Raw genomic sequence first — 11,910 nt, forward strand, 5'->3', positions numbered from 1 at the left:
TCTAGAGGAATTGAATTGAAAAGCAGGGAAGTCACTTAGAATCTTGATTAGACCACACTTGGAGTATTGTGCACAGTTCTGGTCTCCATATTATAAAAAGGATATAGAGGCATTGGTGAAGGTGTATGGATAATACCAAAACTGAGAGGTTATAATTATCAGAAAAGACTAAACAGGCTGGGGCTCTTTTCTCTAGAAAAGAGAAGGCTGAGTGGTGACCTGATCGGTCTTTAAAATTATAAAGGAATTTGATAGGGTAGACATACAGAAGATGTTTCCATTTGGAGGGGATTCAACAACTCAGGGCCATAAATATAAGATAGTCGCTAATGAATACAATACAGAATTCAGGAGAAACTTCTATACCCAAAGAGTGGTAAGAATGTGGAACGCGCGACCACAGCAAATAATTGAGGCAAATAGCATTGATGCATTTAAGGGGAATCTAGATAAGCACACGAGGGAGAAAAGAATAGAAGGGTTATAGTGATAGAATTAGATGAAGAGGGTGGGAGGAGGCTGGTGTGGAGCAAAAATGCCGACATAGACCAGTTGGGCCAAATGGCCTGTTTCTGTGCTTTAGACGCGATATAACTCGATCTATGATACTAAATACTTCAAAAATTTGTTACAATTACTAAAAGCAAAGAAAATGAATGAATAAAATGGACTCGCCCTCTATTGCCACAGTAACTGTAACTTTTTATATAAAATGTTTCTCCTCGTCGTCTTCCTTCGATATCAATGAAGACAACCAGAATATCTTCTCATTTTCCTTTGGTGACTGATGAAACCTATTTTTGTTTGGAATGAGAGACTGCAGATTGAACAGTGAATCCCGGATACACCAAGTTGGGGATCTTGATTTTTCAAGTGAACCTTTCTCAGCTAGCATTTAGATTCAGCATCAGTAATACGACGGGCCACAATGTATCTGTTGATTTAAGCTAATACCAAACTGGAAGTGCTGGCATTACCTTTACTGGAGTTGTTGGTAGCCGGGAAGCAGCCAATGTGGAGACTGTGTGGAACTCACTCACCCGTACACCAAACACCAACCGATTCTGGAACCTGCTGAATCTGCAACTCAAGCTCCAATATTCTGAAGGATATCAGCAAGTCCTGGCCAATGGGACAACGAAAAGCGGCTACATTCCGAGGAACCGACCAATGGCACTCGCTGGCTGGCTTGGAGCCTCTTATTCCATCACTTTCCTGGCTTAGGCTAAACACAACTTTACACAACTCCGTAACTGAGCTGCTTCTCCCTGCAATGGGCTTCAGTCTCCAGAGCCAGTCTATCCTACGTGATATCACCCACCTCCACCCCTCTCTCAGCCCTCATCCATTCTTTTGGTACCTCCAGACTCGATTATTCCAATTTCCGCCCTCCATGAACTTGAGCTCATCCAAAACTCTGATGTCCATATCTTAACTCACACCACCCCGTTCACCCATCACCCCTGTGCTCGCTGAATTAGATTGGCTCCCAGTTCAGCAATGCCTCGAAGGTTAAAAGGTGTTAAATTATGAACGATTTTGATCAGGTAACTTGTGGAACACCATTTCAATTGGCCAGTGAGTCAGTAACTAAAGTACATAAATCTAAGATCATCAGCAAAAGAACAAAGAACAGGGTTGTTATTTTGCTATTTATTTTTTAGATTGCTAAATTAAATTTGACAATGCCTGCAAGGTCTGACACCTGATTTATCCATGACTAGCACAGGTGGAGGCCCAACATAGGCCCAAGGCACAGGCCCAAGATAGGTACATGTGGCAATTGTCAGCATTTTGGGTACCAATCAGTGTATCCAAATCAGCACAACATGGTCCCCTCTGCACTCCTGTATCGTTTCTCCCCAGTCTGCTGGCTAATGCACCAGTCAGACCTGCTCTTCCTCATTACACACTTCCACTGCTAATATCTGGATTTCTGCCTTGGTATACTGGGTAGCAAGTGGAAATGGAGGGCAGGGAAGAAGAAAATGAAGATGTGAGGGAAGGGAGAATCAATGGCAGTGAAGGGGGAAATAAGTGGAAGGCCATAGAGGGAAGGTGAAATGGGAGGTAATGAAGGGTAGAGGGAAGGGGCAGAAGCTGGGGCCAGTGCTTTGGAGAGGAGGGGGGAAGAGGTGATCAGGAGGGGTGCTTTGGGGCAGAGGAAGGACAGTTGCACCATTAACTAATACAGAGTTGGGAGGGAAAGTATATACATGAATGGGCTGGGGTCGGGGGTGGGGGGGTGGTGGGGTGCAGGTGAAGGGGCAAAGTGCCAGCTTGAACAGCGGAGAATGGTAGGGTACCAGCTTAACTGGATTGGAGTGGGAGTAGAGTGCCAGAGGAAGTCAGGGGGTTGGAAATGGGGTGTTGGGGTGCAGTGTTTGTGAGCTGGGTAGAGTGCCTCTGTGAACTGGTGGTGGGATTGGATGTGCGAAAGTAACTGTTGCTAAAATATTTGGATTTAAGCAATATAGTTGCAAAGGCTGTCTGAGAGTGGGGCATCTCCAGTGCAAGTGTCCGCAGATGAGCAAACGAGCCGTGACACACCACGTGGCGGATGAGAGTCAGACTAGCACTGATCCAGATACGCAATCCGAAATGCCAGAGAAGGAAGTGTATGGACTGTACTCTTTCATAACCAAGAGTAAACCAATTTTGATTAATGTGAAGTTTAACGGGATACCAGTATCGATGGAACTGGACACAGGGGCAAGTCAATTGATCATGAGCGAGAGGGCATTTAATAAGCTGTAGGATACTAAGACTGTGAGGCCCAGGCTGAGCCCTGTTAACGCCAAGCTGCGCACGTACACCAAAGAACTGATAAAGGTGATTGGCAGTGCACAAATTAATGTGCCGTATAACAGTACGGTTCACAAGTTATCGCTGTGGATTGTTCCAGGTAATGGCCCAACGCTGCTCGGCAGGAGCTGGTTGGAGAAAATCAGATGCGACTGGAACGGCATAAAGATGTTGTCATCGTCGGAAGATACATGTGCCCAAGTACTGAGCAAGTTCCCGATGCTGTTCAAACCTGGTATCGGCAACTTCATGGGAGCCAAAGTGCAGATCCACGTGTACTTAGATGCAAGACCCGTCCATCATAAAGCTCGGGCAGTGACGTATATGATGAGGGAGAAGGTCGAAATTGAACCAGTGCGAAGGAATCATATCACCGGTCGAATTTAATGAATGGGCCAGCCCCATTGTTCCTGTGCTGAAAAGTGATGGCACAGTCAGAATCTGTGGAGACGAAAAGGCTACGATCAACAGGGTTTTGAAACAAGATCAGTACCCGTTACTGAAGGCTGATGACTTGTTTGCGACGCTAGCCGGATGGAAGCCGTTCACAAAACTGGACTTGACGTCGGCCTATATTATGCAAGAGTTGGCCGAGACGTCGAAGAGACTTACGTGCATTAACATGCACATAGGACTGTTTATTTATCACATGTGCCCATTTGGAATTTGCTCGGCTGGAGCAATATTCCAGAGGAATATGGAAAGTCTACTGAAGTCCGTTCCCAGAACCGTCGTGTGCCAAGATGACATCTTGACCACTGGTCGTAATTCCAAGGAACATCTGAACAACCTGAAAGAGGTTCTACTGCGTTTGGACAGAGTGGGACTCAGACTTAAACACTCAGTTCGTCTTCATGGCACCGGAGGTCGAATTCCTCGAGATGAAAATCGCCACTGATGGCATCAGACCTAATGATGAGAAAACCAAAGCCATCAAGAATGCACCCAAGCTGCAGAATGTGATGGAGCTGTGTTTGTTCCTGGGTCTACTCAACTGCTTTGGTAACTTCCTACCTAAACTGAGCACCTTACTTGAACCACTGCACATGTTATTGAGAAAAGGCAACAACTGGGTGTGGGGCGCATTGCAAGACAGAGCTTTCGAGAAAGCCACCAATCTGCTTTGCTCGAACAAGCTGCTGGTACATTATGACCCATGTAAATGTTTAGTTTTGGCCTGTGACACATCGTCATATGGAATTGGTTGCGTGTTACAACAAGCCAATGAGTCGGGGAAACTTCAACCTGTCGAGTATGCATCCAAAAGTTTGTCTAAAGCAGAAAGAGCCTACAGTATGGTAGAAAAAGAAGCTTAGCATGTGTTTACGGTGTTAAAAAGATGCATCAATACCTATTCGGTCTAAAGTTCGAATTAGAGACCGATCACAAGCCGCTCATTTTGTTGTTTTCCGAGAGCAAAGGTATCAATACCAACGCTTCATCCCGCATCCAAAGGTGGGCGCTGACATTATCTGCCTATGATTATGTCATTCGCCACAGACTTGGCACAGAGAATTGTGCCGATGCTTTGAGCCGGTTGCCGTTGCCCACACCGGAGGTGGAAACGCCACAACCGGCAGATTTAATGTTAATCATGGATGCTTTTGAGAGTGAAGGTACCCCTGTCACGGCTCAACAAGTTAAGACCTGGACCAGTCTGGACCTGATATTATCGGTGGTAAAGGGTTGCATCCTCAAAGGGGATTAGTTTGCCATACCTAAGCAAATGTGCGAGGAGTCCAAACCATACATTCGTCGCAAGGACGAACTGTCTGTTCAAGCAGATTGCATTTTGTGGGGCAATTGCGTTGTAATGCCTAAGAAAGGGAGAGAGAAGTTTGTGCGTGAGTTACAAAGCACACATCTGGGTATAGTGATGATGAAGGTCATCGCCAGGTCCCACGTATGGTGGCCAGGAATTGATTCTGAGCTGGAAGCATGTGTGCATCAGTGCAACACCTGCATGCAGCTCAGCAAAGTACCAGCGGAGTCTGTGGTCATGGCCATCCAAACCTTGGTCCAGGATCCATGTAGATTTTGCAGGTCCCTTCCTGGGCAAGATGTTTTTAGTGGTGGTGGATGCTTATTCGAAGTGGATAGAATGCATAATCATGTCATCCAGTATGTCCACGGCAACCATAGAGAATCTCAATGTCATGTTCATGACACATGGTCTGCCTGACATAGTGACAATGGGTCGTGCTTCACCAGTCAGGTGTTTCATGAGTTTGTAAAACTTCACGGCATAAAACATGTAAGGTCAGCACCGTTCAAGCCTGCGTCCAATGGACAAGCAGAACGTGTAGTACAAATTATCAAGCAAAGCATGAGGAGAGTAACCCAAGAGTCACTGCAGACCTGCTTGTCTTGCATACTGCTGAGTTACAGGACAAGACCCCACACACTCACAGGGGCCTCACCTGCTGAACTCATGATGAAAAGAGGTCTTAAGACCAAGTTATCTCTTGTACACCTGGATTTAAGTAATCATGTTGAATACAGAGGACAGAGTCAACAAGGGTACCACGATCGCGCAACTGTGTCACGCGAGATTTCTGTTAATGATCCTGTATATGTGTTGAATTATGGTCAGGGTTCAAATGGATCACTGGTACAGTCATGGCCAAGGAGGGCAACAGAGTATTTGTTATTAAGCTCTAGAATGGGCAAACTTGCAGGAAACACATGGATCAAACAAAGCTGAGGCACATAGACGAGCCAGAGCAGTCGGACAAAGAAACCGGTGATGACCAGCCAACCTACCAGCAGCCTTCAGTGGACTCAAGTGAACCCGGAATTTCCATCACAGACTTGCTCAATAAAAATGGACTTGTAATTCCTGACATGGCCACTGCCACCCCCAATAAGTCAGCCATCCAGCCACCAGCCACAACAGCCACATTCACCCAAGGCCGGAATCGAACTGAGATGGTCAACCCTGGAGCGTAAAGCACCGGACCGTCTCAACCGGTGAAAGACTGTGATAAGATCTAAGAGGAGGGTATTGTCATGTATGTACATGCTGTTTGTAGCCATCAGATGGTGTTATTGTTGGAGATCACTGAGCAGCACGCACATGGTGCTGCTATGGTATAAAAGGCCAGTCATTTTGTGAGTCAGACACTTTGGGCCGTAATAAAGCAGAACAAGGTGTACCTTGTTCAGTTAAACAGTACTCAGTTTGTACCTTTATTGCATACTTAACAATTTGTTTTTCCATTTAAAAGTCTATGAATAAAAAAGTGTTTAAAATTAATCAGAATAAAGAAAGAAAGAACTTGTATATGTATAGTGCCTTTCATGACCTCAGGATGCCCCAAAGTGCTTTACTGCCAATGAAGTCATTTTGAAGTGTAGTCACTGTTGCAGAGTAGGAAACGTGGCAGCTAATTTACGTGAAGCAAGGTACTACAAACAGCAAGGTGATAATAAGTAGATAATCTGTTTTAGTGATGTTGGCTGAGATATAAATATTGGGGCAGGCCACCAGGGAGAGCTTCCTTGCTCTTCGAATAGTGCCATGGGATCGTTTCCGTCCACCTGAGAGGGCAGACAAGACTTAGGTTTCACATCTCATCTGAACGACGGCACTGAAGTGTCAGCCTGGTTTACATGCTCAAGTCCCGGAGTGGGGCTTAAACCCACAACCTTTTGACTCAGAGGCGAGAGCGCTACCACTGAGCCAAGGCTGACACCTAATGCATTAGTTTAATGTAAACATTCTACAAATAGGCCAAGAACTTTGTACCATCAACATTTGGATTCCCCTTCAGGTTTTCATGTGATTATGTTTTTTTATTCATCCACAAGTGAAGGAATATTGTATGTACCTGAAGATGAAGAAAAACTTGCTTTCCTATGTCAGGGCTGTTCTGAATTGTCTGCTTTTAGGGGTTTGAAGTGTAGTTGAAACTGTTGGTGAACTTTTGCTAGTTTTCTAGGTTAGCTATAAATCACAGGTCCAACATAGTTCGAAAGAACAAGGGCAACATAGACCCAAGGCACAGACCCAACACAGTTCGAGCAGCGCGAGTCCGGGGTGCGTGGAGAGACCTATAAAAGGCCCAACGTCAGAGGAGGAGGGCAGTTTGAGCAGCGCGAGTCCGGGGGGTGTGGAGAGGCCTATAAAAGGCCCAACGTCAGAGGAGGAGGGCAGTTTGAGCAGCGCGAGTCCGGGGGGGTGTGCAGAGGCCTATAAAAGGCCCAACGTCGGAGGAGGAGGGCAGTTTGAGCAGCGCGAGTCCAGGGGGTGTGGAGAGGCCTATAAAAGGCCCAACGTCGGAGGAGGAATGGCAGTTCGAGCAGCGCGAGTCCGGGGTGTGTGAAGAGGCCTATAAAGGCGTGGCTTGTGCAGCTGCAGCGGGGACAGAAGGCAAAAAAGAAGTAGAAAGAAATCGAAAGGTAACGTCACAGCCAAAGGGGTAAGAGATTGGCTGATGATTGGTAAGTAGCTTTTCTTTTTCTTTTCTATTTCAGTAAGTAACCTTTAGCATTGTGGTTGCCAAATTAAGTTAAACTAGGGTTTAAGTCATGGCAGGAGAGCTCGGACACGTGTTATGTTCCTCCTGTACTATGTGGGAAATCAGGGACACCGACTAAGCGTGCGGGAAGTGTATCCACCTCCAGCTCCTGACGAACCGCGTTGCGGAACTGGAGCTGTGAATGGATTCACTCCGGAGCATGCACGATGCTGAGAATGATGTGAATAGCACATTTAGTGAGTTGGTCTTACTGCAGGTAAAGGGTACACAGCCAGATAGGGAATGGAAGACCAACAGGAAGAGCAGTGCAAGGAAGGTAGTGCAGGGGCCCCCTGCGGTCATCCCCCTGCAAAACAGATACACCGTTTTACTGTTGAGGGGGATGACTCATCAGGGGAGAGCAGCAGCAGCCAGGTTCATGGCACTGTGGCAGGCTCTGCTGTACAGGAGGGCAAGAAAAATAGTGGGAGAGCAATAGTGATAGGGGATTCGATTGTAAGGGGAATAGAAAGGCGTTTCTGCGGCCGCAACCAAGACTCCAGGATGGTATGTTGCCTCCCTGGTGCAAGGGTCAAGGATGTCTCAGAGCGGGTGCAGGACATTCTGAAAAGGGAGGGTGAACAGCCAGTTGTTGTGGTGCATATAGGTACCAACGACATAGGTAAAAAACGGGATGAGATCCTACAAGACGAATTTAGGGAGCTAGGAGTTAAATTAAAAAGTAGGACCTCAAAAGTAGTAATCTCAGGATTGCTACCAGTGCCACGTGCTAGTCAAAGCAGGAATCGCAGGAGAGCTCAGATGAATACGTGGCTTGAGCAGTGGTGCAGCAGGGATGATTTCAAATTCCTGGGGCATTGGAACTGGTTCTGGGGGAGGTGGGACCAGTACAAACCGGACAGTCTGCACAGGGCAGGACCAAAACCAATGTCCTCGGGGGAGTGTTTGCTAGTGCTGTTGGGGAGGAGTTAAACTAATATGGCAGGGGGATGGGAACCAATGCAGGGAGACAGAGGGAAACAAAATGGAGACAGAAGCAAAAGACAGAAAGGAGAAGAGTAAAGGTGGAGGGCAGAGAAACTCAAGGCAAAAAACAAAAAGGGCCACTTTACAGCAAAATTCTAAAGTTTCAAAGTGTGTTAAAAAGGCAAGCCTGAAGGCTCTGTGCCTCCGTGCGAGGAGTATTCGGAATAAGGTGGACGAATTAACTGTGCAGATAGCAGTTAATGGATATGATGTGGTTGGCATCACGGAGACATGGCTCCAGGGTGACCAAGGCTGGGAACTCAACATCCAAGGGTATTCAACATTTAGGAAGGATAGACAGAAAGGAAAAGGAGGTGGGGTGGCGTTGCTGGTTAAAGAGGAAATTAATGCAATTGTAAGGAAAGACATTAGCTTGGATGATGTGGAATCGGTTTGGGTGGAAGGGCAGAAAACGCAAGTGGGAGTTGTGTACAGACCTCCAAACAGTCGTAGTGATGTTGGGGAGGGCATCAAACAGGAAATTAGGGGTGCAAGCAATAAAGGTGCAGCAGTTATCATGGGTGACTTTAATATGCATATAAATTGGGCTAACCAAACTGGAAACAATACGGTGGAGGAGGAGTTCCTGGAGTGCATAAGGGATGGAACCAACTAGGGGGGAGGCCATCTCAGACTGGGTGTTGTGTAATGAGAGAGGATTAATTAGCAATCTCGTTGTGCGAGATCCCTTGGGGAAGAGTGACCATAATATGGTGGAATTCTACATTAGGATGGAGAATGAAACAGTTAATTCAGAGACCATGGTCCAGAACTCAAAGAAGGGTAACTTTGAAGGTATGAGATGTGAATTGGCTAGGATAGATTGGCGAATGATACTTAAGGGGTTGACAGTGGATGGGCAATGGCAGACATTTAGATACCGCATGGATGAACTACAAGAATTGTACATCCCTGTCTGGCGTAAAAATAAAAAAGGGAAGGTGGCTCAACCGTGGCTATCAAGGGAAATCAGGGATAGTATTAAAGCCAAGGAAGTGGCATACAAATTTGCCAGAAATAGCAGTGAACCCGGGGACTGGGAGAAATTTAGAACTCAGCAGAGGAGGACAAAGGGTTTGATTAGGGCAGGGAAAATAGAGTACGAGAGGAAGCTTGCAGGGAACATTAAAATAGACTGCAAAAGCTTCTATAGATATGTAAAGAGAAAAAGGTTAGTAAAGACAAACGTAGGTCCCCTGCAGTCAGAATCAGGGGAAGTCATAACGGAGAACAAAGAAATGGCGGACCAATTGAACAAGTACTTTGATTCGGCATTCACTAAGGAGGACACAAACAACCTTCCGGATATAAAAGGGGTCAGAGGGTCTAGTAAGGAGAAGAAACTGAGGGAAATCCTTATTAGTCAGGAAATTGTGTTGGGGAAATTGATGGGATTGAAGGCCGATAAATCCCCAGGGCTTCTGCATCCCAGAGTACTTAAGGGGGTGGCCTTGGAAATAGCGGATACATTGACAGTCATTTTCCAACATTCCATAGACTCTGGATCAGTTCCTATGGAGTGGAGGGTAGCCAATGTAACCCCACTTTTTAAAAAACGAGGGAGAGAGAAAACAGGGAATTATAGACTGGTCAGCCTGACATTGGTAGTGGGTAAAATGATGGAATCAATTATTAAGGATGTCATAGTAGCGCATTTGGAAAGAGATGACATGATAGGTCCAAGTCAGCATGGATTTGCGAAAGGGAAATCATGCTTGACAAATCTTCTGGAATTTTTTGAGGATGTTTCCAGTAGAGTGGACAAGGGAGAACAAGTTGATGTGGTGTATTTGGACTTTCAGAAGGCTTTCGACAAGGTCCCACACAAGAGATTAATGTGCAAAGTTAAAGCACATGGGATTGGGGGTAGTGTGCTGACGTGGATTGAGAACTGATTGGCAGACAGGAAGCAAAGAGTAGGAGTAAATGGGTACTTTTCAGAATGGCAGGCAGTGACTAGTGGGGTACCGCAAGGTTCTGTGCTGGGGCCCCAGCTGTTTACATTGTACATTAATGATTTAGACGAGGGGATTAAATGTAGTATCTCCAAATTTGCGGATGACACCAAGTTGGATGGCAGTGTGAGCTGTGAGGAGGATGCTATGGGGCTGAAGAGTGACTTGGATAGGTTAGATGAGTGGCCAAATGCATGGCAGATGAAGTATAATGTGGATAAATGTGAGGTTATCCACTTTGGTGGTAAAAACAGAGAGACAGACTATTATCTGAATGGTGACAGATTAGGAAAAGGGAGGTGCAACGAGACCTGGGTGTCATAGTACATCAGTCATTGAAGGTTGGCATGCAGGTACAGCAGGCGGTTAAGAAAGCAAATGGCATGTTGGCCTTCATAGCAAGGGGATTTGAGTACAGGGGCAGGGAGGTGTTACTACAGTTGTACAGGGCCTTGGTGAGGCCACACCTGGAGTTTTGTGTCCAGTTTTGGTCTCCTAACTTGAGGAGGGACATTCTTGCTATTGAGGGAGTGCAGCGAAGGTTCACCAGGCTGATTCCCTGGATGGCGGGACGGACATATCAAGAAAGACTGGATCAACTGGGCTTGTATTCACTGGAGTTCAGAAGAATGAGAGGGGATCTCATAGAAACGTATAAAATTCTGACGGGTTTAGACAGGTTAGATGCAGGAAGAATGTTCCCAATGTTGGGGAAGTCCAGAACAAGGGGTCACAGTCTAAGGATAAGGGGTAAGCCATTTAGGACTGAGATGAGGAGAAACTTCTTCACCCAGAGAGTGGTGAACCTGTGGAATTCTCTACCACAGAAAGTAGTTGAGGCCAATTCACTAAATATATTCAAAAAGGAGTTAGATGCAGTCCTTACTACTAGGGGGATCAAGGGGTATGGCGAGAAAGCAGGAATGGGGTACTGAAGTTGCATGTTCAGCCATGAACTCATTGAATGGCAGTGCAGGCTCGAAGGGCCGAATGGCCTACTCCTGCACCTATTTTCTATGTTTCTATGTTTCTAGACCCAAAACAGACCCAACACAGACTCAATACAGACTCAAAGCACAGACCCAAGGCACAGACCCAACACACAGACCCAACACACAGACCCAATACAGACCCAACACAGACCCAAGACAGACCCAACACAGACCCAAGGCACAGACCCAACACAGACACAGACCCAAGGCACAGACCTAACACAGACTCAACACAGACCCAAGGCACAGACCTAAGGCACAGACCCAAGGCACAGACCCAAGGCACAGACCCAACCCCGACCAAAGGCACAGACCCAACACACAGACCCAAAACACAGACCCAAGGCACAGACCCAACACAGACCCAACACAGACCCAGGCACAGACCCAAGGCACAGACCCAACACAGACCCAACATAGACCCAACACACAGATCCAACACACAGATCCAACACACAGGCCCAACACACAGGCCCAACACACAGATCCAAAAAACAGACCCAACACAGACCCAACACAGACACAAGGCACAGACCCAACACAGACCCAACATAGACACAACACAGACCCAAGGCACAGCCCTGACGGTTGCCCTGGAGAAAAGTTGTTCAAACCTGTTCAGCAACAATAAAATAGTTTGAATTAAGAGAC

The sequence above is a fragment of the Pristiophorus japonicus genome, chromosome 16, assembly GCF_044704955.1.
Source record: "Pristiophorus japonicus isolate sPriJap1 chromosome 16, sPriJap1.hap1, whole genome shotgun sequence".
Lineage (NCBI taxonomy): Eukaryota > Metazoa > Chordata > Chondrichthyes > Pristiophoridae > Pristiophorus > Pristiophorus japonicus.